The sequence below is a fragment of the Camellia sinensis genome, chromosome 1 (genome assembly GCF_055761805.1).
Source record: "Camellia sinensis isolate YWXY chromosome 1, ASM5576180v1, whole genome shotgun sequence".
NCBI classification, from domain to species: Eukaryota; Viridiplantae; Streptophyta; class Magnoliopsida; order Ericales; family Theaceae; genus Camellia; species Camellia sinensis.
Window position 1 is genome coordinate 222313718 of NC_138961.1, and position 24770 is coordinate 222338487.

Here is a 24770-nt window from a genome sequence, read left to right on the forward strand (position 1 = left end):
GAAAGACTCGGCTGCATTGGAACTCATCTCTCCATAACGGTTACCCTAGTTAATATGAACACCACAAGTGACAGTGTAACAGTTGATGTATTATGTGTTTCAAATCAACAGTAACGACAATTATTTTTGTTCAAGCTAATGTAAGTACCTGAAAAATGCATTCGCCCAATGTTGTGGGTGCGCGTCCTCGAGGAATTTGGTTGCAATAGCACGGCCAAATTTCTGAAATTTTTCCAATTTCTGATTGAATGCGAGAACGGTTGGTGCATACGCACAAGCCCGAAATTTATTTACTAAACTGTCATGATGCACACTGTTCATGTATCGTATTTTGTCTTTCAAGTTACGCTGTAAGTGTTGGATACAAAACGTGTGATGTGCGTCTAGGAAAATACTAGGCATCGCCTCAAGCAGCCCCACATTTCTATCCAATACAAATGTTAATGGTCTTTCCCCAGCCAAGACGTTGGATAAGTTTTGCAAGAACCACGCCCAGTTTGTCATGTTTTCGGAGTCCACAATTGCGTATGCCAAAGGGAACAAACTTGTTCACACATTGTGCACGGGGTAATGGATAAGTGAATTAATGGTAAAATTTAAATTGTAATGTTTAAATGATAGTGCATGAAATGGTTTACGTTGGTAGGGTGGGCGTCATTCGGGTATTACATTTTGTAGTATATGTGAAGGTTGTGACATACCTGTGTTACCATCTTTCGTAGTAGCAGCCAGCAAGAACCCTTTGAACCTTCCTTTCAGGAAAGTGGCATCCAGGAATAATAATGGATGACAATGTTGGAAACCGTCAATAGATGCCTTGAATGATATGAAGTACTGGAGGAAACGGTGCGTGTTGATATCGTAATCAAGATTAGTGTAGCTTCCGGGGTTGTACTCGGTTACGGCATTGGTGTACCAGCGCAACTGGTCGAACGATAGTGAATGTGCCCCAAACTGTTCGCCTCTCGCTTTTTCAACACCTAACCATGCAACATGGTATGTAATGTCCAATCCGTAGTCATCCTTCAAATCTAACATGACATCGGTAGGGCGTGTGAGTGGCCTGGCACGGACACGTGATGAGACAATATCATCAACCAACTCTGATCTCACCCTTAGGTGCTTAGATGTATGAACTACAACGCCACATAAGTGCTGACTGTTCCATTTGCGAAGGTAGAAGAATCCGTTAGCGGCTAGCACTCGTGCGTGGACGTACCACATGCAACCTTTTGTGTCCTTTATAGCACAAACAGTTGTCACCCGAATGAAATCATTCTCACATATTTATAGTGGAAGCCACACTCCACGGCATATTTGCAAAACACAGACAAGAATAATTGTGCACCTCCTTCGAAACACTAACCAACATGAGTGAGTCCGTTAGCCCATGGGACAGTCAGTAGCACCTTCTCGGTGTGAGCGCAAAAGTTTGGTAGCAGATCAATGTCATCATCAAACTCCAATGGCCGCTTGACCCCTCTATAGGGTGGCTCAGGGTCGCTCATCATGGAATGAGCATCAGATTCGATTGCGTTAATAGCCTCCTATTCTTGTGAAATAATGACAACTACGTGTTGCAAGCGGAATGACAAAGCGAGGCACACCATATTCTGCATGTCCACATCGTTCTGCGAGGTAAAGTTGTCGAAATTGGGGATCTTGTAAAACAACGCTACGTTTGACAGTGTGAATCCCTTAAATTTCGAGCTAATGAAATGAACTAGATCCACATTCACAAATGGAGGTTACATATTGTATGCAACATTCATATTCCGGTGTAAACACAGCAACATTAGATTACTATCCATACCTGTAACGAAGTGCACAAACATGAGAACCAACAACAGTAATAAATAATTTTGTTTAGTGTAATACATCAGACAGGGGTCGAGGGTGTAGCATTACTGGTTTTTTATGTTATGTAGACAATTATAGGGAATTATGCAAACCTAGCAACCAATAAATAATTTTGTTATGTGCAATACGTCAGGCGGGAGTCGATGGTGTAACATTGCGTGTTTTTTACATTACGCAGACAATTATAGGGAAATAGGCGAACCTACCAACCAATGAGAACAGATACATCAGTCATTGGCACATCGGCACGACATCGGTTCAACCAACACCACCTATGGGTACACATTTGTGAGATACACAGGTACGGGAGTGAAGGGTATTTTATGTGTTACATATCAATGTGACAAAGCGTATCACACCAACAAGTCGAAGAATGTGTAGGTGAGATGAAACATAACTGTGAAAAAGTACAACGTCAAAGATCCCTAATGGCAATAGAATGGCTCTTTCTGCCTCCCCCCCCTCAAACCTCGTATGACCCATCCCCCTTGAATCTCCAAAGAAAATGGACGTAACTTTAAATCGTAATTAAACAAACAATCATGAAGAATAGGGAAGACAGTGGTATGCAAGATGTACCTTTCCTGGCAGCCGGCGACGGCATCCACAAAAACAAAACCCTATTCTCCTCTCAGCAATAGTGCTTTGTTGAAGCTTGCAACGTGGCTACCGTCTCAATCTTGGGTCGCATATATCCCAGCCACCCAAAAATACGGGATACGTTTTTCCTTAATAAACCCCATTAGTAGAATATATATGGGTAAAACCGTCCAGCCAAATCATAAACAATTCAAAAAAAGGATTTGATTGCACAACTAACGGGAGCACATAGGACTACACAAAGCATAAAAACAAATGTGGGACCAAATTGAGCAAATGTTCCCCAAATAGGATTTTCCAATAATTTTCCCTTAATTAAAACCAAACCAGTCCTTTTGGTATCAATTAAATCTCAATTAATCATATTTTTTATTTACCAACAATGGAGGACCATAGGTATTATTTTCTTAAAATAATCTTATTTACCAACAGTGTCTTACGAAAACCAACCCTTTTATTTTTTATTTTTTATTTTTTTTGCCCATCATAAGGTTTTGATTTGAAACTGTAATCATATCTATAACAAAGCTAATTTTGTTTTTCAGTCCTTTTTTTTTTGCCCTTTTCTTTTTGTTTACTGTTTCAACCCCCTTTCATTTTTACTTATTTATATTTTTAATGAACAATTAATACAAGAAAAAAAAAAACATAGATTATATATTCACAAATTATATAATCGGCAATCACACAAGACAATATCGAATATTAATTATTTTCATCAAAATAAAAAAAAAAACAAAAACATAAAGTCATGCAATCAAAGTAGCTTGGCTTTGATACCAATGTAAGTTTGCAGAAAAAAAAATTATTTCAAAAGATAATTTTTCAAAGAAACACCACCTGATTACACAATCTAAAATACCTCAATCCAAGCATATTGTTGTTTGTTCCTTACCAAGCGATCCAAATGTCTCGCCTCTAAAGTGATTCACCTTGCACCTTCTTACTTTTATTTTTGTGTGTATTTTTCTACAGACCTTAAAAATTCTGATGGTCAATTTTTTGTATGAAATACGTTTCATATATACACAACACATGATAGAATTTGTATGTAGGTGGGATCCTTAGGGATCTATATCTTTCAGTTGCGGAAATAAAATAAAAGATGTATCTTTTATTTTGAATTTGCAAGATACAACTTATCTAATTTTTCATTTAATTATCTTTTAAATAGGTAATATATAACGTCCACTTATTGCAATAAAGTCCATCAACACATTACAATTAAACTCCTAAAAGTAGAGAATTACAAGTGAGGCCCTTTCTTACAATTGGTCACAAACTTCCTTTCATCAAACTATATTTTACACCAGCTATTAGGTATGGACAAATTTATCACTATCAAGAAATCTTAGCTCATGTAACCGAATTCTAAATTTTCCCTTCTTCTAATTGGACCTCAAAAGCATTTTTCAAAAATAGTTCTTTATAATTATACATGTATACATTCCATGTTAAGCACCTATATAAATCAATTACCATTCACATAACCCAGTACGTCTGTGGGCTTTGGTTCGGCGTCACAAATTGACAATATCAAAGTTAAATGAATAGTTAATTATTTTATACAAGCCTCTCAGATCAAAGGAAAATAAGTGCATCATAATAGAATTACCTTTTAAACTGACAGTGATCATCCATAGATGTTTTCAAAACCGATCATGTTCAGTGGATGTACTTATTGCATAATACCCACCTATTTGCCTAATGTCGCTACCTCAATGATGAAGTAAATCATTCTATCATATATCAACAAAACAAGTTTAGGCCATAGTAGTGTGACACCCAATCAACACTCATAGCCTAGAATATTAATTGGGTCTACAAGCCACCGAAAAATCATAACTCCTAACTTTTGATTCATTATCCATTAGCATGTTTTTCTACAATATTACCCAATGAACCTTATGTTCACATTATATATAACATTAAATATAACATTATCTAGAATGACAATATATAAAAATACAAAATAAAATGCAAAATAATTTATTTAATCAATTAATAAAGTCAATAAATTGATTTTTTAGGATACAAATGCTAACCCGTGTTCATACGCCCCAATTCCTCATCCACTTGGTTCATCACCACCAATATCCTCCTGCTGTCCATAGACATCTGTGCTTGCGCCTCGATCTGAAAGAACATCACGATAGATTGTTCTAAGCCCTTAAGCTTATTTGTGTAGAACCATTTCTTGAAGCAATTCCATCAGGGGATCTTCTCGCATTTATTTACAAAGTGTAGACCTTTTTTCAAACGGTTGGTGAACATCTCTGTGTCTTGCTCCGATCGGCCCAATTTTCTGTTTAGCTTGTCGATTTCTTCGAGCATCGGGCTTATCTGATTCAGCCTCGACCTAAGGCTTGTGAGGGTGGACTTGAATTGCACAGCATTAATTATCCCATTGTCAACAGCTCGCAGTAATTCCCCAAACGCAGCTCCCAAAGCAGCACCTCCAACCAGTGAACCAGCGATCGATGTCTTCCAAAACCCACTCTAGTTCCAGAGAATTGGGATTGGGTTTGGTGTTGTTATAGTGAAGGCTATGGAACTTGCAAGTGAAGCAGTTGTGAACGCGAGAGCAGTGAAGAAGTAGTGATGGAATTTCTGCCAAGTTTCTTCGATTCTTCGTTTGGAATTTGAATTCTGGAGGGAAAAAAAGGTGTGGAAAACAATGCATACCATTTTTCAAAAAGAAATATTCGTTTCGTAGCTTTTGGAAAATATAATAGTAGGAAGAGAGCTTGAAGCTTCCCAGTCCTCTCCCCAATTGAATATGAACAGTAGTGACAGTGACTGATCAAATTCCAAAACTAAATAAAAAAAACCAAGTAGGAATTGAACCCGACGTGAATCGAACACGCAACCTTCTGATCTGGAGTCAGACGCGCTACCATTGCGCCACGGATCCACTATGTTTCAATTTTTTATCTCATATTTTGAGGTCTTTTGGAAAGAGGGTAAAAGCCAATTTTTAGCTTTTTTATCCATTTTGAGTCACATCAACTCTCACATTTTTTATTTACAAAAAGATAAAATAGACTTAAAAAATTAAAAAACTATGGCTCTATTGGAACCGTTTTCAAATTAGTTTTCTACGTGATAGTTTGAGAATGATATTTGGATGGAGTTGTGGAATTAATTTTCCACAACTCTGCAGAAAGCTCTGTGTATTCTGTCAAACTGAGCGCGAGTTTGAATTCTTTTTTTCGAAATTTGACCTAACCGGTCGTCCGGCCGGTTGGCCGGAACAGTATTTTTTTTTTTTTTTTTGCAATTGATATATTAATTTTTATATAATTGAAAAAAATATTTTTCTGAAATTTTTAAAATTTTTTATGTGCTTTAAAATAATTTTGAGTTGTATGTTTAGTTATGAGTTGTAAATTTTTGTATCAAATATCAAATGCCACATCAACAATTCTCTACTCAAATCAAAACTCTTTTCAAAACTATTTTCAAAACTCTTTACCAAACAAATTTTCTACACTCAAATCATAATTCTAAACCCCACAAACTCAAAATACAACTTATACTCTCAAATCATAATTACAAAACTTTACGAAACGCAACCTAACATTTTACTAACTTTCCAAAACACTCCTTTATTTAATGATTTACTTTTGATCAGCATGACCAAGCCATACAAACCATATGCTTTGTGCCATTGTAATACAAAAAAACTAAGATCCTAGAATTAGGAATCCATAATTTATCTAGAATGAGTATGTGTGGTAGAAGTTAAATTGATAAAGTATAAAATTCATGAATGAAATGAATTTAAACCATTAATTCCTATTTTTTGATAAATTTTGAGTAAATAATTATGAATTTATAGCCTTATTGATTGTAATAAGTTAGATTAATATGTGCAAAAATGTTCAAGAAAATGATGCAATTAAGAGAGAGTTTCAAAATATGAATTACATCACCCACTGGTGGGTGGATGATTAAGCTTAGGAGTGTTTTGGGAAATTGGTAAAAAGTTAGATTTTGACTTTTTATCAAGTTTTTTAGCTTTTTGGAAAGTGATTTGGGAAGTTGGTAAAAAGTTGACTTTTTGCTTTTTAATTTAATATTTATTTATGGTGTCAAATCAAATTAAAATTACCAAAATACCCTTACCCAACATAAGAAATTTTTTTTTTTTTATAGGCCCTAATTTGTAATTTTACACCTGCATTTTTAACACTTGCCAAACCAATTTTTTGGCATTTTTGGCACTTGCGTTTTTGGACATTTTGTTCAAAAACATGACTTTTTACTATGTATCCAAAATGACACTTAGAGAGTACTCAAAATGATATCTATACTAAGGACGGGGATTGTTTGATGAGAATCCCACAATGATAGTCTTTCTTCATCGAAGACATATTGAAACTTGAATAAAAGAGAGTTATAACATGCACAACAACTACGTCTAAGAGTGTAGTAGGGGTATCATTGTTAGTTCTTAAAATGTGAAAGTTTTCTACAAATCTGGGACCTGATTAATTTGAATCTACAAATTTTTTCCGAATTTGCTTTTAGTTTTGCTAATCAATTAGGTACCCACACGCTCATATGTAGGCTCGGCCCTAGGCCTATCCCACCAGGCCATGGCTTAGGACCTTTCAAAATAGACCTAAAAAAAGGGTTCCCCTATTATAGTTTAGTGTAATACATTAGGTATGTTTTAGGTTTAAAAAAAATTTAAAAAGGCCTAAACTAACTTAAAATAAATTGACTCATTAAAAAATTGAAAGACCCATTCAAAATTAAAAAGGCTCATTCTCTCTCCCTATCTAATTTCTAAGGGAGCGGGGTCACTGCTATGCCCCTTCCCTGCTCCTGTTGTGTCGTAAAACGGCATAGTTTCATGTTCCTTTTTTTTTACTTCTTTTTTCCTTAAAATTTATATTTTTATTTTAGGGTTTAGAGTTTAGGGTTTAGAGATTAATTCTTAAAAAAAAAAAAAAATTTATTTTAGGGTTTAAGGATAAAATTTATTTTTTTTATTTTAGGGTTTAGGATTTATGGTTTAATTCCTAAATTTTTTTTTTATTTTAGGGTTTAGAATTTTGGGTTTAATTCTTAAAATTTATTTATTTTTATTTTAGGGTATAGGGTTTAATTCTTAAATTATTTTTTTTTTTATTTTAGGGTTTAGAGTTTAATTCTTAAAATTTATTATTTTTATTTTAGGGTTTAGGGTTTAATTTTTAAAAATTATTTATTTTAGGGTTTAGGGTTTAATTCTTAAAATTTATTATTTTTATTTTAGGGTTTAGGGTTTAATTTTTAAAATTTATTTATTTTTTTATTTTAGGGTTTGGGGTTTAGGATTTAGGGTTTAATTTTTAAAATTTATTATTTTTATTTTAGGCTTTAGGATTTGGGTTTAATTCTCAAAACTTATTTTTTTTATTTTAGAGTTTAGGGTTTAGGGTAAAGTGAAATTTATCATGCCAAAAAAACATAGTGACAACATGAAGAAGAAAAAAAAAAAAAAAAAAAAAAAAAAAAAAAAAAAAAAAAAAAAAAAGAGTAGTGGTGAAACTGTGCCGTTTTAAAATTTATTTTTTTTATTTTAGAGTTTAGGATTTAGGGTAAAATGTAGTTTATTATGCCAAAAAAATATAGTGACAACATAAAAAATTAAAAATTAAAAAAAATAAAACGAAGAAGAAGAAGTGGCGAAACTGTGTTGTTTTACGGCACAGCAGGGAGGGGGTCACTGATGTGCCCCTCCCTATTCCTACTATTCCGTAAAACGGCATAGTTTCATGTTCCTCTTTTTTCCCTTAAAATTTATATTTTTTATTTTTAGGATTTAGAGTTTAGGGTTTAGGGTTTAATTCTTAAAATTTATCTTTTTTATTTTATGGTTTAGGGATAAAATTTATTTATTTATTTTTATTTTAGGATTTAGGGTTTAATTCTTAAAATTTATATTTTTTTTTATTTCAGGGTTTAGGATTTAGAGTTTAATTCTTAAAATTTATTTTTTTTTATTTTAGGGTTTAGGTTTAATTTTTAAAATTGATTTTTTTTTATTTTAGGGTTTAATTCTTAAAATTTATTTTTTATGTATTTATTTTAGGGTTTTGGTTTAATTTTTTTAATTTATTTTTTATTTTAGGGTTTAAGGTTTAATTTTTAAAATTTATTTATTTTTTTATTTTAGGGTTTGGGGTTTCGGATTTAGGGTTTAATTTTTAAAATTTATTATTTTTATTTTAGGGTTTAAGGTTTAGGATTTAGGTTTAATTCTTAAAACTTATTATTATTTGTTTTTTTAGAGTTTAGGGGTTAGGGTAAAGTGTAATTTATCATGCCAAAAAAACATAGTGACAACATGAAGAAAAAAAAAAGAAAAAAAAGTGGTGAAATTGTACGTTTTAAAATTTATTTTTTTTATTTTATTGTTTAGGTTTAATTCTTAAAACTTATTTATTTTATTTTAGAGTTTATGATTTAACGTACAGTGTAATTTATCATGCCAAAAAAACATAATGACAACATGAAAAAGAAAAAAAAAATGATGAAACTGTGCCGTTTTACAGCACAGCAAGAACACAGCATTGACCCCCTGTCCAATTTCTAACCTTAACTACTCTTAATCCAGTTTTTCCAACAACTTGACAGCAGGAGCCTAACAAAGAGCAAACCTAGCAACAGATTACTACCAATTTTAAGTAAGCTTCTGTCACTTTTTTTTTTTTTTTTTTTGATTTTTTTTTATGACTCTTCATTCTAAAGTTGCAGTCTATTTTTTCTTTTTTGAAATTTAAGGTCTGTTTGCTTTGGCAGAAATATTTTCTTGGAAATTTTCCACCATTTTATGATTATTTCTTTTGGAAAAATTTAGAGAATATTTTCCCGCCAAACAAACATAGCCGTGGATTTATTTATTTATATACAATTTTTTTTTTTTTTGGTTGACTTGCACATACATAACAAATCTCGAAAATTTATTTTTCTGATAGATTGAAGAAAAATGTTTGGTAGCCCGAAAATACGTGGCTCGAATGGCTCGAAAATGGTAAAACGACGTCGTTTTGAGTGTTTCAAGCCATTCGAACCACATATTTTCGGGTTACCAACCATTGTTGTAGATTCAAACCCTAGACTTAGTGAATTATATGTTAAAGCTATGCTGATTGTTTGGGCGATTTATGCAAAATTTGTTATTTGACTTGGCAATTGCTTAATGAGACTTATATATTAAAAGGCTAAGGCTGTTTAGATGAGACTATACTTTGTGTTTTAGTTTGCAATATCTGGAATTATTTGTTCAATTTAGTAACATCACATAATTTAAATTTTAATGTGTTCTTCTTTTTCCTTGTAGACAATTATTCCATGTCACTCACAGAGTTTACTCTGTAACGTCTCATAATTTAAAAGTTTTTTATTTTGTTAAGTGGTTGTGGTGTTCTTATTTTGAATTTTGATCTAAAAAAGTATTTTGGTCTCAGTTCATCATGACTATTAAAAGAAATTATTCATCTGGATTCACAAAAAGGGAAAAAAAATATTCATTCAATGAAAAAAAAATATGAAAAGCTTCAAAAATTTATTAATTAATTATCAGTTTTGGGCTATGAAAATCCCAGGGTCGGACCTCATATGATTTGGATTTTGCAAAGGTGCTTGGGAAGCCCTTAGCCATCTATTGGTGGCTGATCAGTGTGTTCAATATGGGCTTCCGATTTGACCTTGTTTATCTAACATCCTAAATTCCTACAAAGTGAACCTAAAAAAAACTAAACAAATATAAAAGAAAAAGAAGAAGAAAAAGAAAGGAGTGTTTATTTAGTTCTTTTAATTTGAACCCTAGTGTGAACTAAAAACTTGGTACAAAAGTCAAAAGGTTCTTCCAATCAGAATTTGTGGGAGTGTCGACTAATGAGTTTTGCTAGAAGCATGCATGCATGTGGGGGATTAGGCAAACATTTATTGTTGCTTCCGCCACTACCACACTAAAATATTCTTCTTCTCTCACCAGCTCATTTTTGGGTGGCATCCCAGGAGCAAGGATCTCAACCTTGGCTTTCGTACTTGACTTTTTATTTGATGGGTTATTGGGTTTATTTTTTGGCTCAATTTCGATGATCTGAATTGTTTAAATTTTAGAAAGGTCTCGCTTTGGTCCAGTCTACTACCGGACTGGACCGTGCTGTTAGGCCTGTGGGGGCCCACCACGAGTCCCGTTTTAAAAATCTAAACCGTTCAATGTGTACAACTCTTTGAGTACTATATGCCTGTAAAAAATCATGTTGATCGGATATCGATAGCAATGTGATCAAATCAGTTTTGTATAAAAAAAATAAACGGTAAATAAATTAACGGTTGACAAAAAACTGATTTGATCACATAGCTATTGATATCCGACTAACGTGATTTTTTACAGACATATAGTACTCGAAGAGTTCTACACATTGAGCGGTTCAGATTTTTAAAACGGGATCCGTGGTGGGCCCCCATGGGCCCAACAGCACGGTCCAGTCCGATGGTGGACTGGACCAAAGCCAGACCCATTTTAGAATTTGTCATGTACATCATACCTGTAAAAAATTAAATTGATTGAATATTGAAAAAACTAAAAACCATTTATTAAAAAAAATTAATAAATAGTTTTATTATTTAATAAAACTTTTAGTTCACATGATTTTTGATATTCGATCGACTTGATTTTTACAGGTATGATATAAATGAAAAATTTTAAAATGTGAATGGTTCAAATTATCAAATTCGATCCAAAAATTGACTCAATGACCCATCAAATAAGAAATTAAGGGAATCAAGGAGGGGATCCATGCTTGGCATGCCATTCCCTACGCCTCTTGCAAATGTTATATATTATCAAGTTTGAAATAGTTGTGCTTTTTAAAAAAATAATTTTTAAAAAAATATATATTATAAAGAATATATAATTATTTAAAAAAAAATTAATTAAAAACATTTTTATTTGATAATTTATGAATTATGAGAGTCAGAAGCACTGGATTATTTTTCTGGAAACTTGTTAGTATTGAAAATGTGATATAAAAAAAAAAAAAAAAGTGTTTTGAAAAGTGTAAAAGGGATATTTTGCGCACTCGTTTGGCATATTAATTGGATTGATTTTTTAGTTAAAATAGTCCTAAAAAAATAAAATAAAATAAAAAATTAATAAGACAAAATGTCACATCTAAATTATAATTATTTTATTTTTTTCTTACAAAAATTAAAAAAGTCAAAAAGTCTATCTAGTCATGGGATAAATAGTCAAAAAACTAACCCACATTCCAAACAAAACCTGAATTGAAAAAATTACAAATCAGGTGTATTCTTCAAAAATAATTACACACACGTGGTCTATGACTTTAATAATTAAAATTTATAAACTTTGGCATTAATTTGAATTTTTTTTCTACCCTACACTAATTTGTTATTTTTCCTTTTGAATCTCTGACTCCATTTAACTTTTTAAGGAGTTTCATTTTTTTTTTTAAATTAAAAAATATGGGTACGAAGATATTTTACTTTATATATTTATCGAGAAGTATTGTCTCTCAATATCACAAAATAATTTGTAAGAAAATCCATCTTATCTATGTTAGGGTCGAAACTAAGGCCCACTGCATGTTGTATAGGTGTTGTCGTGTTGATGAGTAAATTTAACTCTACCAAGTAGCTATAGAGACTCAAACTCAAGTATTGAGTGAAGAAATCTAAATTCTTACCAATGAACCAACTACTCAATTGTACTTTATAAGGGAGCTTGAAGGGGACACATAAGTTTTTTAGATTGTGTTTGAATCGTAAGTTTAGATAGAAATTTGTAAAGAAAAATTAAAAAAAAATTGGTGAATTTCATGATTAAAATACAATCTTAAACTACACATATAAAGTATCATATACATAACACCTACGCATGTTAACTTAGCGAGGATGTGTTGCATTGCATTACAACATATGAATCATAGGCAGCTACACACAATTGATCACATAAGGGGTTTTAGCCAGTGGCGGAGCTAAGAAATTAAGGTAGAGATGGCACTTTATAATTTTAATTTTTTTTGGTGATCAATAATAAAATAATAATAATTTTATGAGCTAAATTTAGGTATAAAAATTTAATTATTTATTATTAATAGCAACTAATCAAAATTCTATAATAATGTGGAATAACTTGGATACAACAATAATGTAAGTATGCGATTTTAGCACAAAAAATTACAATTAAAATTCTTAATTTTAGAAAATAGAAGCAAATAATTTATAGCACAAATCATTATAAAATTTCTATAATTTTTATTTGATAGAAAAATATTAGAGAGATAGCATTGATTATAAAAATGTGTTTTGAATAGAAATTATTAGATAATCTCAGAATATTATATGGTGTTGATGACGTAGTGGTCTGAATATAAGAAACCGTAATTAACACTAAGTAATTCAATTATTATCTTTCAATTACCTAACAATAATGAGTTACTATGTTCCATTCAAAAAATTTGACACTATATTGTTGGTATAGACTACCACATAAATAATATCACATAGCATTCAAAGAACACTAAATAAATTATATATTATGTGTGAACAATACAACAATAACAACAACAATAATTTTTTTTAAAAAAAAAAAAAAACATTCAAAACTGAGGGGGCACGTAACCCCTTGTCCTGCTTTGGCTCCGCCACCGGTTTTGACCACAAATGTTTCCTTCAACCCAAATCAAATGAAACCACAAAGGACCAAACATCATAGTCAAGAATATGCCATTAATTGCTTCTAAACTAATTAACAATAGACTACTGATCAGTGGGTTTGACTTTTAATGCTGGGCAAATTACAATAGTAATACATGCTGTTTACCTCTTGACAATTTGGTCCCTATATATAATTCTAATTGCAATAATGTTACTTTTAATTTTGTATTTTTGTGTTTAATTTGTTCAATTGATTATGTGTTTTTTTTAAATCTTCATCATTATGATTATAATGTGTTGGAATTCATTGTAATATCATATATAAATATAAAAAAAAAAAGACCCAAAATATAAAATTAAATAATAAAACCATTACAATTAAAATTTTAAAAATTAAATTAACACGAGATGAATGGTAAGGAGTACTACTGTGATTTGTCCTTTAATTTATGGGTCTGGTTGAGGTATATCTAGGGGTGCAACTTGGGTGGGTTCAACCCGAGTAACCCGAATCCAGCCTGAATTTTTTTTAGGGTTTGGACAAGATATTTTCAAATTTGGTATGGGCTTGGGCAAAAATTCAGAAACTCGAATTAAATTTGAGCGGGCTTAGGTAAAGATATCAAATAACTCGAGCAACCCAAAACCCGAATTATACATATATAGATATATAAAAATATTATATATATAAATTATTAGCCATTACATGATATTAAAGTAAATTAGATTATTAAATTATATTGAATATATATTATATATACAAATAACGTAAAATCTTTTTTTTTTTACTCATAAATTGTAAAGACTATTATAACGGTATCTCTCTTACATTATATAAATTAATTATTTTGATGGTATTAATAATTTTTTATATATAAAAAAATGTAAATAGAGTTAAATTTTAATAATTTAATAATGTATCCGGAAAAAAAAAATTACAATTTGGGTAACTCGGTCAATTCGGGTTTAATTCGGGTCGGGCTTGAGCAAACAACATCGGATTACAATTCGAGATTGGACAGACCTGGACAAAACTCAACACAACTCAAACTGAGCTTGAATAACCTCACAACTTACCCGAACCCGTCCGAATTGCATCCTCGGTATATCTAACATCCTTAGTTTACTACTTTTGTTTGAATCCATCTGTTTGTCTACCAAAAGTGATACTCATTAGCAGGGACATCACAATGCCATGCACTAACATCACAAATCAATAATGCTTGTTTGTTGTTTGTAGGAACATCAGAATCATGACGAATTTATATTTTGCTTTTTGTAATTCTTGTTAAGCCTTTATTTGGCATTTTAATCTTGGATTAAAGTAGTCACAAAATGATAAAATAAATTAAAAAATTAATAAAATAAAATATCACATCCAAACTATAATTATTTTATTTTTTCTCTCATAAAAATCAAAAAGGTCAAAAAATCCATCTCAAACGAGACTTTTTAGCCTAAGCTAAAATGTCAAAATGTCAAAAAGTCAACCCACATCCCAAACGAACCCTAAGTTGTTAAGTTTTTGACCCTTTACAATCTTATTTAGTGGGTTTGGTTTTAGTTTTCTAAATTTAATTTTTTAGAAATTGAATATATTGTTTTTTGTGTTTTTATTTTTATTTTTAATGAATATTTTAAAAAATTTAAGCAATTTTTTACTTTTTTAGATGTATCTTACTTAGATTTATCTAAATAATAAAATATTTGTAAAAAATATTTTAAAAAATTAATAATTGTAAAAAAATATAAAAAATGTATTGAATTTTTGTATATATATATATATATATATATATATATTTGGTATTTAGTGAATTTTTAAATAAAAAAAATCTTAAATATTATGCTTTTCAAGTGTATTTATGTTAAATATATCTAAAAATTTAAAAAAAAATTACTTAAAATATTAAAAGAATTCATTGAAAAAATAATAATAATAATAATAATAATAATAATAATAATTTTTTTAAAAAAATATATTTTAACCAAACGTTGGTTCTTTTTGTTTCGTCTTCAATACACATTTTGCAACTCTTTTTAGAAGTCACCGCACTGTGCTTCACGCGGAGAGGAAATTCGGTGTGGTACCCACTCAAAAACACCCAACCGAACACCTCACATGTATCCTCATCATTAGTAAAGCCTATCTCTTTTTCTCCATAATTTTGTCACAGGTCTTGCTTCAAAGATGGACTATTTTATTTATCCTTTTAATTATTTTAGTTTGATTAAAAAAATTATATTTAAAAAGTTGGTTAGTTTTTTTAGTTGATTTGATAATTGCGAGAGAAAAAAATAAAATAATTATAAGTTAAATATGATATTTTATTTTATTAACTGTTATTTTATCTTTTAAAGAGTTATTCTAACTTAACTTTCTTCACAAACACCCCACTATTAGGTTCGGTTAATAATTCAATAATCTTAGAATATTACATATTATTTACAAATATTTGAAACAAAAATGTAAAATTTATGAATAAAATATTGTAACTCACTTTTATTAAACTAGTTAAAGCACAAGTGCGATGCACATGGCTATTTTGATCTAATTCATTTTTTCAACAATTGTAGCAGGTAGTGTTTGTGGATTTAACTAAAAAAATTTATAAATTTGAGATCAACTTCTGTGGGATACTATTAGTATTTGCATGTATATCATTTGAAAATAAAATTAAAGTTAGGTAAAATAATATATATATATATATAAATTAAACGCAATCAAAATTTTGAAGCTATTTTCTATATTGCAATATTACAGAAAGTCTTGTGAAAACATATAAGTAAGGTTTTAAAAAACGGTTGCAATCATTAAGTAACGTTGTTACGTAATAGTTGTGGTGGTTACCGCTACCCGTTACGGTTGCTATAATGGTGTGACAAAAATTCACATGTATAACGACCGTTGCGACGTTACGTAACGACCTAACGGTCCATTATACACCATTACACCTTTTTACAATATTCTGAATAGTATCATTTTCCAAAAAAAAAAAAAAACACTTACAAAAAAAGATCAAATATTAAAGTGATCCAAACTCAAAAACAAAATCTTATATCGAATTTTTTTCTTTAAAATTTATTGCACAATTTTTATTTTATAATCCTTTGATTTAATAATTCTGAATATTTTTTATTCAGTTAGTTCAAGTATTGGTAAAAAATAATTTGTAAACATTAAAATCAATTATTCTTAAAATCATTAATTATTGAAATAAAATGTAAAAAGCTCATCTATATCTATCTATCTATCTATCTATCTATCCATACTATATATTAAGTAAAATGGGGTTTTTAACCCCAAGCCTTGTGGGAGCTCCAATCTCCCAATCTAAATTTCTTGATTTTTTGATTTTAAAAAAAAAAAAAAACCTTAGCATTTATTAACTTCTCACAACCCTCAAGTCTTACCCTCATAATAACATTTTAATGCATTAAGAACAAGTATAAAAAAAATTCTTTGAAATCGAACATATGAATTCCTTGAAAAGTCTCAATACATATGATTATTATCCCTCATAATAACACTTTAATGCATTAAGAACAAGTATAAAAAAAATTATTGAAAAGTCTAACATATATGATTATTATCAAAATATTAAACTTTAATATAATATAATAAAAAAAGACATTTAATTCCTTGAAAAGTTTAACACATATGATTATTATCAAAATATTGAACTTTAATATAATATAAAAAAGGAAAAAAAGAAGACATTTAAAATAAAATAAAAAAATATTTAAAAATCGCAATTCAAACAAAAAACCTTAGCATTTATTAATTTCTCCCAACCCCCAAGTCTTACCCTCATAAATTTCTCCCAACCCCCAAGTCTTACCCTCATAATAACACTTTAATGCATTAAGAACAAGCATAAAAAAAAATTTTGAAATCCAACACATATGAATTCCTTAAAAAGTTTCAACACATATGATTATTATCCCTCATAATAAGAACAAGTATAAAAAAAATTTCTTGAAAAATCCAACACATATGATTATTATCAAAATATTAACTTTAATATAATATAATAAAAAAAAGACATTTAATTATTTGAAAAGTCTAACACATATGATTATTATCAAAATATTAAACTTTAATATAATATAAAAAAGGAAAAAAAAAAAAAGACATTTAAAAAAAAAAAGACATTTAAAAATCACAATTCACATATATAGATAATTGTAAACACAATCCGTACATAGCACGGGTGATATGCTAGTCTGTACTATATATTACGCAAAAGGGGGTTTTTAATCCCAAGGCCTGTGGGAACTCTAATCTCCTAATCCTAATTTTCTAATTTTTTGATTTAAAAAAAAAACCTCAGCATTTATTGACTTCTCCCAACCCAACCTCAGCATTTATTGACTTCTCCCAACCCACAATCCCTTTTGACTTCTCTCATAATTATTGCAATACCCTTTTCAATTTCTTCCATACACTATGGTTACACACAAAAATAAAAAAAAAAAGATAAGAATTTAGCTATAGATCTCAAAAAGATATAATATCTAAATTTGAATTATGATTTAATAATATAATTATGTATTTTTTTTATGTATATCTATCAAAATTTTAAATCACTTAATGAGACAAATTAATCAATTTTCCAAAATTATTGATTTTTAATTTACAAAATAAATTAAAAAAAATATTAACTGATTTATTTATTTAATAACAAAAATATTTCATAATCTCTCCCTCCTAATCTCTCTCACAAATTTTCAAAAAAAAAAATATTAAAACTTGCATTCCTTTTCTCTTCCCAAAAAAATCAGATAATATTTTTTATTAAAATTGTAGATATCTACCTATATTTTATATATTATACTATAACATAACAAAAAAAACTAAAAAATTAAAAAAACAATCTTTAAAGTTTATTAATAAACTTTAAATCAATAAAACTCACATGTCTATCACATATCTAACTCACATCATAACTTACCTAAATAATAATAATTAAAAACAAATGGAAACCACAGATAAACTAAATTTAAAAAAAAAAATACCCACAACTCCATCTTAAATAAATTGAAAAAAAAATACCTGAATAGAAACCACACAAAAATAAAAATAAAAATAAAAAGATATATCTATCTATCTATCTATCTATCTATCTATCTATACTATATATTAAGCAAAATGGAGTTTTTAATCTCAAGCCTTGTGAGAACTCCAATCACCCAATCTAAATTTTCAAATTTTTTGATTTAAAAAAAAATTAGCATTTATTAACTTCTTCCAACTCCCAAGTCTTACCCTCATAGTAACACTTTAATGCATTAAGAACAAGTATAAAACAAATTCTTTGAAATCCAACACATAAATTCCTTGAAAAGTCCCAACACATATGATTATTATCCCTCATAATAACACTTTAATGCATTAAGAACAAGTATAAAAATAATTCTTGAAAAGTCCAACACATCTATCTATATCTATACTATATATTAAGCAAAAGGGAATTTTTAACCCCAAGGCCTGTGGGAGCTTCAATATCGCAATATGAATTTTCTAAATTTTTTATTTAAAAAAAAAACAAAACTTAGCATTTATTGATTTGGTCAAAATCCCCTGATCAGCATTTATTAACTTTTTCAATCCACATGTCTTTCCACATGCCTGCATTTATTGAATTGGTCAAAATCCCCTGATTAGCATTTAAAATCCCCTCATACAAATAATTATAGATGCAATCTGTGTATAGTTACTGCAGTATCCTTTTCAACTTCTCTCATACACTTTGGTTAGTGATAAGATTGTTAAATTATTTTTATAAAAAATCTTAAAAAACATAATTTATATATTAAAAAAATCTAAAATAAATATAATTATCTATAATTGTCCGTGCATAGCACGGGTGATAGGCTAGTATCTATACTATATTAAGCAAAATGGGGTTTTTAACCCCAAGCCTTGTGGGAGCTCTAATCTCTCAATCTAAATTTCCTGATTTTTTTTATAAAAAAAATCTTAGTATTTATTAACTTCTCCCAACTCCCAAGTCTTACCCTCATAATACCAATTTAATGCATTAAGAACAAACATTAAAAAAAAATTCTTTGAAATCCAACACATATGAATTTCTTGAAAAGTCCCAACACATATAATTATTATCCCTCATAATAACATTTTCATGCATTAAGAACAAGCATAAAAAAAAACTTCTTGAAAAGTCCAACGCATATAATTATCTATGCTATATATTAAGCAAAAGGGGAGTTTTTAACCCCAAGCCTTGTGGGAGCTCCAATCTCCTAATCTAAATTTTCTGATTTTTTGATTTAAAAAAAAAAAAAAACCTAGGATGTGTTTGGTAACGTTTACGTTTTTAGTTTATATTTACAAAAATTTTATAAACTGGTTTTTGTTTATTTTTTGTTTATTTTTAGAAAAACATAAACAACAAACGCATTTGGTAATTGACAAAATGTTTAAAAAATTTTAAAAATATAAAAAAAAGTAAGAAATGGCAAGTGGTGGTAAGTGGCGGCGAAAAACGGTGGTAGAAAGTGGCGACAGTGGGTGGTGGGTAGTGGCGGGTGGGTGGGTGACGGTGGCGGGTGGTAGCAAGTGGGTGGTGGGTGGTGGTGGCAGGTGGGTGACGGATGGTGGTTGGCGGGTGGTGGTAGGTGGGTGGGTGGGTGACGGTAGCGAGTGGGTGGTGGTGGTGGTGGCGGGTGGTGGGTGGATGGGCGACGGTGGCGGGTAGTGGTGGTGGCGAGTGGTGGGTGGTGGTGGCAGGTGGGTGGCGGATGCGCGGGTGGTGGTGGTGGTGGTGGATGGGTGATGGTGGCGAGTGGTAGGTGGTAGCGAGTGGGTGGTGGTTGCAGGTGGGGTGATGGTGGTTGTGGTGGTGGTGGGTGGGTGATGGTGGCGAGTGGTAGGTGGTAGCGAGTGGGTGGTGGTTGCAGGTGGGGTGATGGTGGTTGTGGTGGTGGTGGTGGCGGTGGTGGCGGGTGGGTGGGTGGCTGGTGGTGGTGGCAAGTAGGTGGTGAATGGTAGTAGCAAGTAGGTGGCGAGTGGTGGTGGCGGGCGGTGGATGGTAGTGGCGAGTGGATGGCAGGTGGGTGGTGGTGGCGGCGAGGAGTGGGTGGTGGTGGTGAGTGGGTGGCAGACGGGTGGTGGCTGGTGGGTAGCTGGTGGGTGGTGGTGGAAGGTGGTGGGTGGTGAGTGGTGGTGGCAGGTGGTGGTGGTGGCAGAAGACGGTGGTAGAAAATGGTGACGGGTGGTGGTTAGTGTTGGGTGGTAAAAAAAAAAAATTCAAAATTCAAAACGGAAACACATTTTTTGTGTTTTCATTTTTTAGCCAAATTTATAAACTGAGACCACTGATTTATAAATCAAAAATTTTTACAAACAAGTTTTTATTTGAGTTTTTAAAATTTTTGTAAATATAAACAGAAAACTGAAAACGTAAGTGTTACCAAACGGCACCTTAGCATTTATTAATTTCTTCCAACCCCAAGTCTTACATGCATGATAACACTTTAATGCATTAAGAACAAGCATAAAAAAAATTCTTTAGAATCCAACACATATAAATTCCTTGAAAAGTCCCACCATATATGATTATTATCTCTCATAATAATATTTTAATGCATAAAAAACAAGCATAAAAAAAATTTCTTGAAAAGTCCAACACATATGATTATTATCAAAATATTAAACTTTAATATAATATAATAAACAAAAGACATTTAATTCATTGAAAAGTCTAACACATATGATTATTATCAAAATATTAAACTTTAATATAATATAAAAAAGGAAAAAAAGAAGACATTAAAAAAAAAAAAGACATTTAAAAATCGTAATTCACATATATAGATAATTGTAAACCCAATCCGTAGATAGCACGGGGTGATATGCTAGTATTATATAAGGAAAAAGAAGTTTTTAATCTACAAGTTTTGTAGAAGCTCCAATATCCTAATCCTAATTTTCTAATATTTTGATTTAAAAAAAAAACTCAGCATTTATTGACTTCTCCCAACCCACAAACCTTTTTGACTTCTTTTATAATTACTGCAGCACCATTTTTAATCTCTCTCGTACACTATAGTTACGCACAAAAATAAAAAGATAAGAATTTAGCTATAGATAAAAGATATAACAACATCTAAATTTGAATTATGATTTAGTAATATAATTATCTATTTTTTGATGTATATTTATCAAATTTTTAAATCACTTAATTGGACAAATTAATCAATTTTCTAAAATTATTGATTTTTTAATTTATAAAATAAATTAAAAAACTATTGACTGATTTATTTATTTAATAACAAAAATATTTCATAATCTCTCCATCTTAATCTTTCTCATCGATTTTCTAAAAAAAAATATATTAAAACTTGCCTTCCTTCTCTCTTCTCCAAAAAATCAGATAATATTTTTCATGAAAATTGTAGATATCTATCTATATCTTATATATTATATTAAAACATTAAAAAAAATTAAAAATCAGATATACAAACAGACAAAATTAATAAATTTAATTTTTATTTATTCAGTTAAAATCTTTCTTTTGCATCTGAATATCTAATTTTAAATTTTAAAAATCTTTAAAGTTTATCTAAACAAATATTATATTTTAAATCAATAAAACTCACATGTCTATTATATATCTAACTCACACCATAACTTACCTAAATAATAATAATTAAAAACAAATAGAAACCACAGACAAATTAAATTTATAAAAAAAAAAACCACAATTCCATATTAAATAAATTGAAGAAAAAAAAAACCCCGAATAGAAACCACACAAAAATAAAAAATAAAAAAGATAAGAATTTAGATATGAATCTAAAAAAAATAAGGCAATATCTAAATTTGAATTATGATTTAGTAATATAGTTATCTATTTTTCTTAATGAGACAAATTAATCAATTTTCAAGTCTTATTTAAAGAATAATCTGATTAGTCATTCCAACTCCAAAATTTCGTGAGCACTGGCAGAAGAGCTAACGAATTGGGTTAGGTGAGGTTTAAGTTGTTGGAGATAATATTCTCCCATTCTATAAATTTATTTATTTCCCTATGTGATTCTTTTTCTCTACTATTGATTTGGTTTTGGTTTCAGTTTTAGTGATGTTTATGTGTTTGTTTACAGATTTGCATGGTAGAGAAGAATTATTGGTAATTATAATTACAATTGAAGTATCTATGTCCGCTCCATACCAACGATTTTAATCGGATTTTGTTTTTTTTCAATGAAGATCATAAAATTGAAGTAAACAAAATTGGTATCAAATTTTTTCTTTTTTATTATCATTTTATTTTATAAAAAAAATGTGAAAATTTATTGAGAATTCAAGTTTTTGCTATAATATTAGATTTTTGTATAACTAGATAAATTTAAAACTTTTAAATATCATTGTGTTCTTTATTTTTATTTTCTTTTTATCCCATTAGACCATTACTGTTATGTGTTACTTTGTTAATTATAATTCAATTAATTGAAAATGAAAACTTAATATAGTTTTTCATATACATTATAGTTGATTTGTTACAACTATAGTTGTATACAGTAGCATAATATATAAGGATAATCTCTAAATATAATTTTTATTTTTTTATGTGATTAAAATAGTAATAGTATATAGAAGAGTTATATGGTTTCTTTTATCTCTAAAAAATCCAGTCTATTTTTTTTTTACTTTTTAATTTTTTAAATTGAAACATTAATTATTTATGTCCATAAAACAAAACTGATAAACACAAATAAAAAAGCTACACATTTTTTCTTTTTCTTTTTATTTTTTATTTTTTAATATGTAGGATAATTACAAATGGAAAATGTTTGGCACTTCAAATTTTTTTCCATAATCCAACTTATAATGATGTAATCATAAGTGTCAATTATTTTTACAAATATGAGAAAATAATTAATTACATAATACATTTCAACCAACCACATACTCAAATTTCGACAATTTCAAGATATTATTTTACTATGATTCCAATTAAGAGAATTTTCAATCCTTAATATATTTTTTTTATCAAATTATAATTTAATAAAAATTTAAAAAGATGAAACGCCGAAAATTATTGTTTTTTCCGTCAAAAATGGTGAAAAGCAAAAAAAATTGGGATAAGAATGAATTTTTTTTTAAAAGTTGATAAAATTTAAAGAAAAAGTTAAAATAATTCATATCAAATCAAAAAATTTATTCAAATTTAAAATTAAATTAGATAAAAAAAAATTAAAAGGAAATGATGAAAGTTTAAAAATATGTTGAAACATTCTTATTCATAAAAATTAGAAATCCGTGTGTATATTATATTCATATTGTATTTTTTGTTATGAAATTGAAATAAAAAGAAATGCAACTTAAATTATTGGATAAATAAAAGGAATATCATATTAATTATTGTTAAATATCACTTCACTTCATATTTTATAATAAAATTATATATATATATATATATATATATATATATATATATTTTTAATTATAACTATTAAATTTGTATATTTTCATAACAAGAAGAGGTATGTCATAACTCAATTAATCTCATTTAATCAGGTTTAACTTTTTTTTAATACAAATTATCAAAATTGCACTAAATATATTTATATATATATTTTTTAATTTTTTTTAAACTAATAATTTAAAAAGTTATAAATATAAAAGTTAACTTATAAATTTCATATATACTACAAAATAAAATATTAAATTACTTCACGATAATTATAATGATTTTTTTTTAATTTATAAAATCTCGTGCATAACACGGGTTACCACTAGTTTTTTTAGTGATTTGAAAATATGAAATATATTGGATCATACTTAAAAATTTACAAAAATTAATTAAAAAAATTATTTTAAACGACAATAAATGTGATTCTAAAAAAAAATATACGTATCGGTAAGTTTTCTTCAAATTGTGCAAAAAATAAAAAAAAAATACAGTTCTGGCTGTTACACTACAACCTTTATACCGCAATTACTATCGCGTCACCGCAACCGTTAAAGTAATCACAACCGCTTTTCAAAACTTTGCATATAAGTTTGAAAAAAAACAATATATATATATATATATATCATGCATGCAAAAAAAAAAAAAAAAAGAGGTGTGAATTAACTTATTTACAATTGTCTATATTGCATTAACTTATGTATAGCTGTCTATATTGCATAATCAAAACATAGGCAAAAAATATAGTTTCAAAAATTAAAACATAGATAGTGGTTGTCATTTAGAATTTTGAGAGCATACGTGGGTTAATCAATCATCTTCTTGACACATTACTGGATCTATAAAGTGTGTCTAAAAAGTGAATTTGTATATCATTTTCCTTAAAGTATCATGTAAAATAATACAATTCTAAAAATCTAAACAAAGAGAAAGTGTATAAAAATAGCTTGCGAATTCCTAATATGCAGTACGAAACTGGATGCATCTCCATCTATGTAGATTCGAATAGATGCATACAATTCTAAGATTCAACCCAAAATATTCACAACATTTTTGTATGGATTCGAACAAATGAATACAACTTTAAAATTCAACCCAAAACATTCACAGCGGCCTAATCCATGATGGATAGTTGTAAATAATATGTACAACAATATGGAACTACGTAGAGGAAATAAGAAAAAATTT

At 29.1% G+C, this 24770-nt stretch overlaps 1 long non-coding RNA gene and 1 other non-coding gene across 2 annotated transcripts; both read right to left on the reverse strand.

Annotated features, from left to right (window-relative positions):
* Nucleotides 1-571: 571 nt before the first annotated feature.
* Nucleotides 572-3723, reverse strand: LOC114292970 (uncharacterized). Its single transcript, XR_003639905.2, has 2 exons — nt 2440-3723; nt 572-1813 (listed from the first exon to the last, which is right to left on the reverse strand). It is a non-coding gene; the product is annotated as an uncharacterized LOC114292970 (long non-coding RNA).
* Nucleotides 3724-5302: 1579 nt separating this feature from the next.
* TRNAW-CCA (transfer RNA tryptophan (anticodon CCA)) lies at nt 5303-5374 on the reverse strand. Its single transcript has one exon. It is a non-coding gene; the product is annotated as a tRNA-Trp (tRNA).
* Between the last annotated feature and the right edge of the window lie 19396 nt (nt 5375-24770).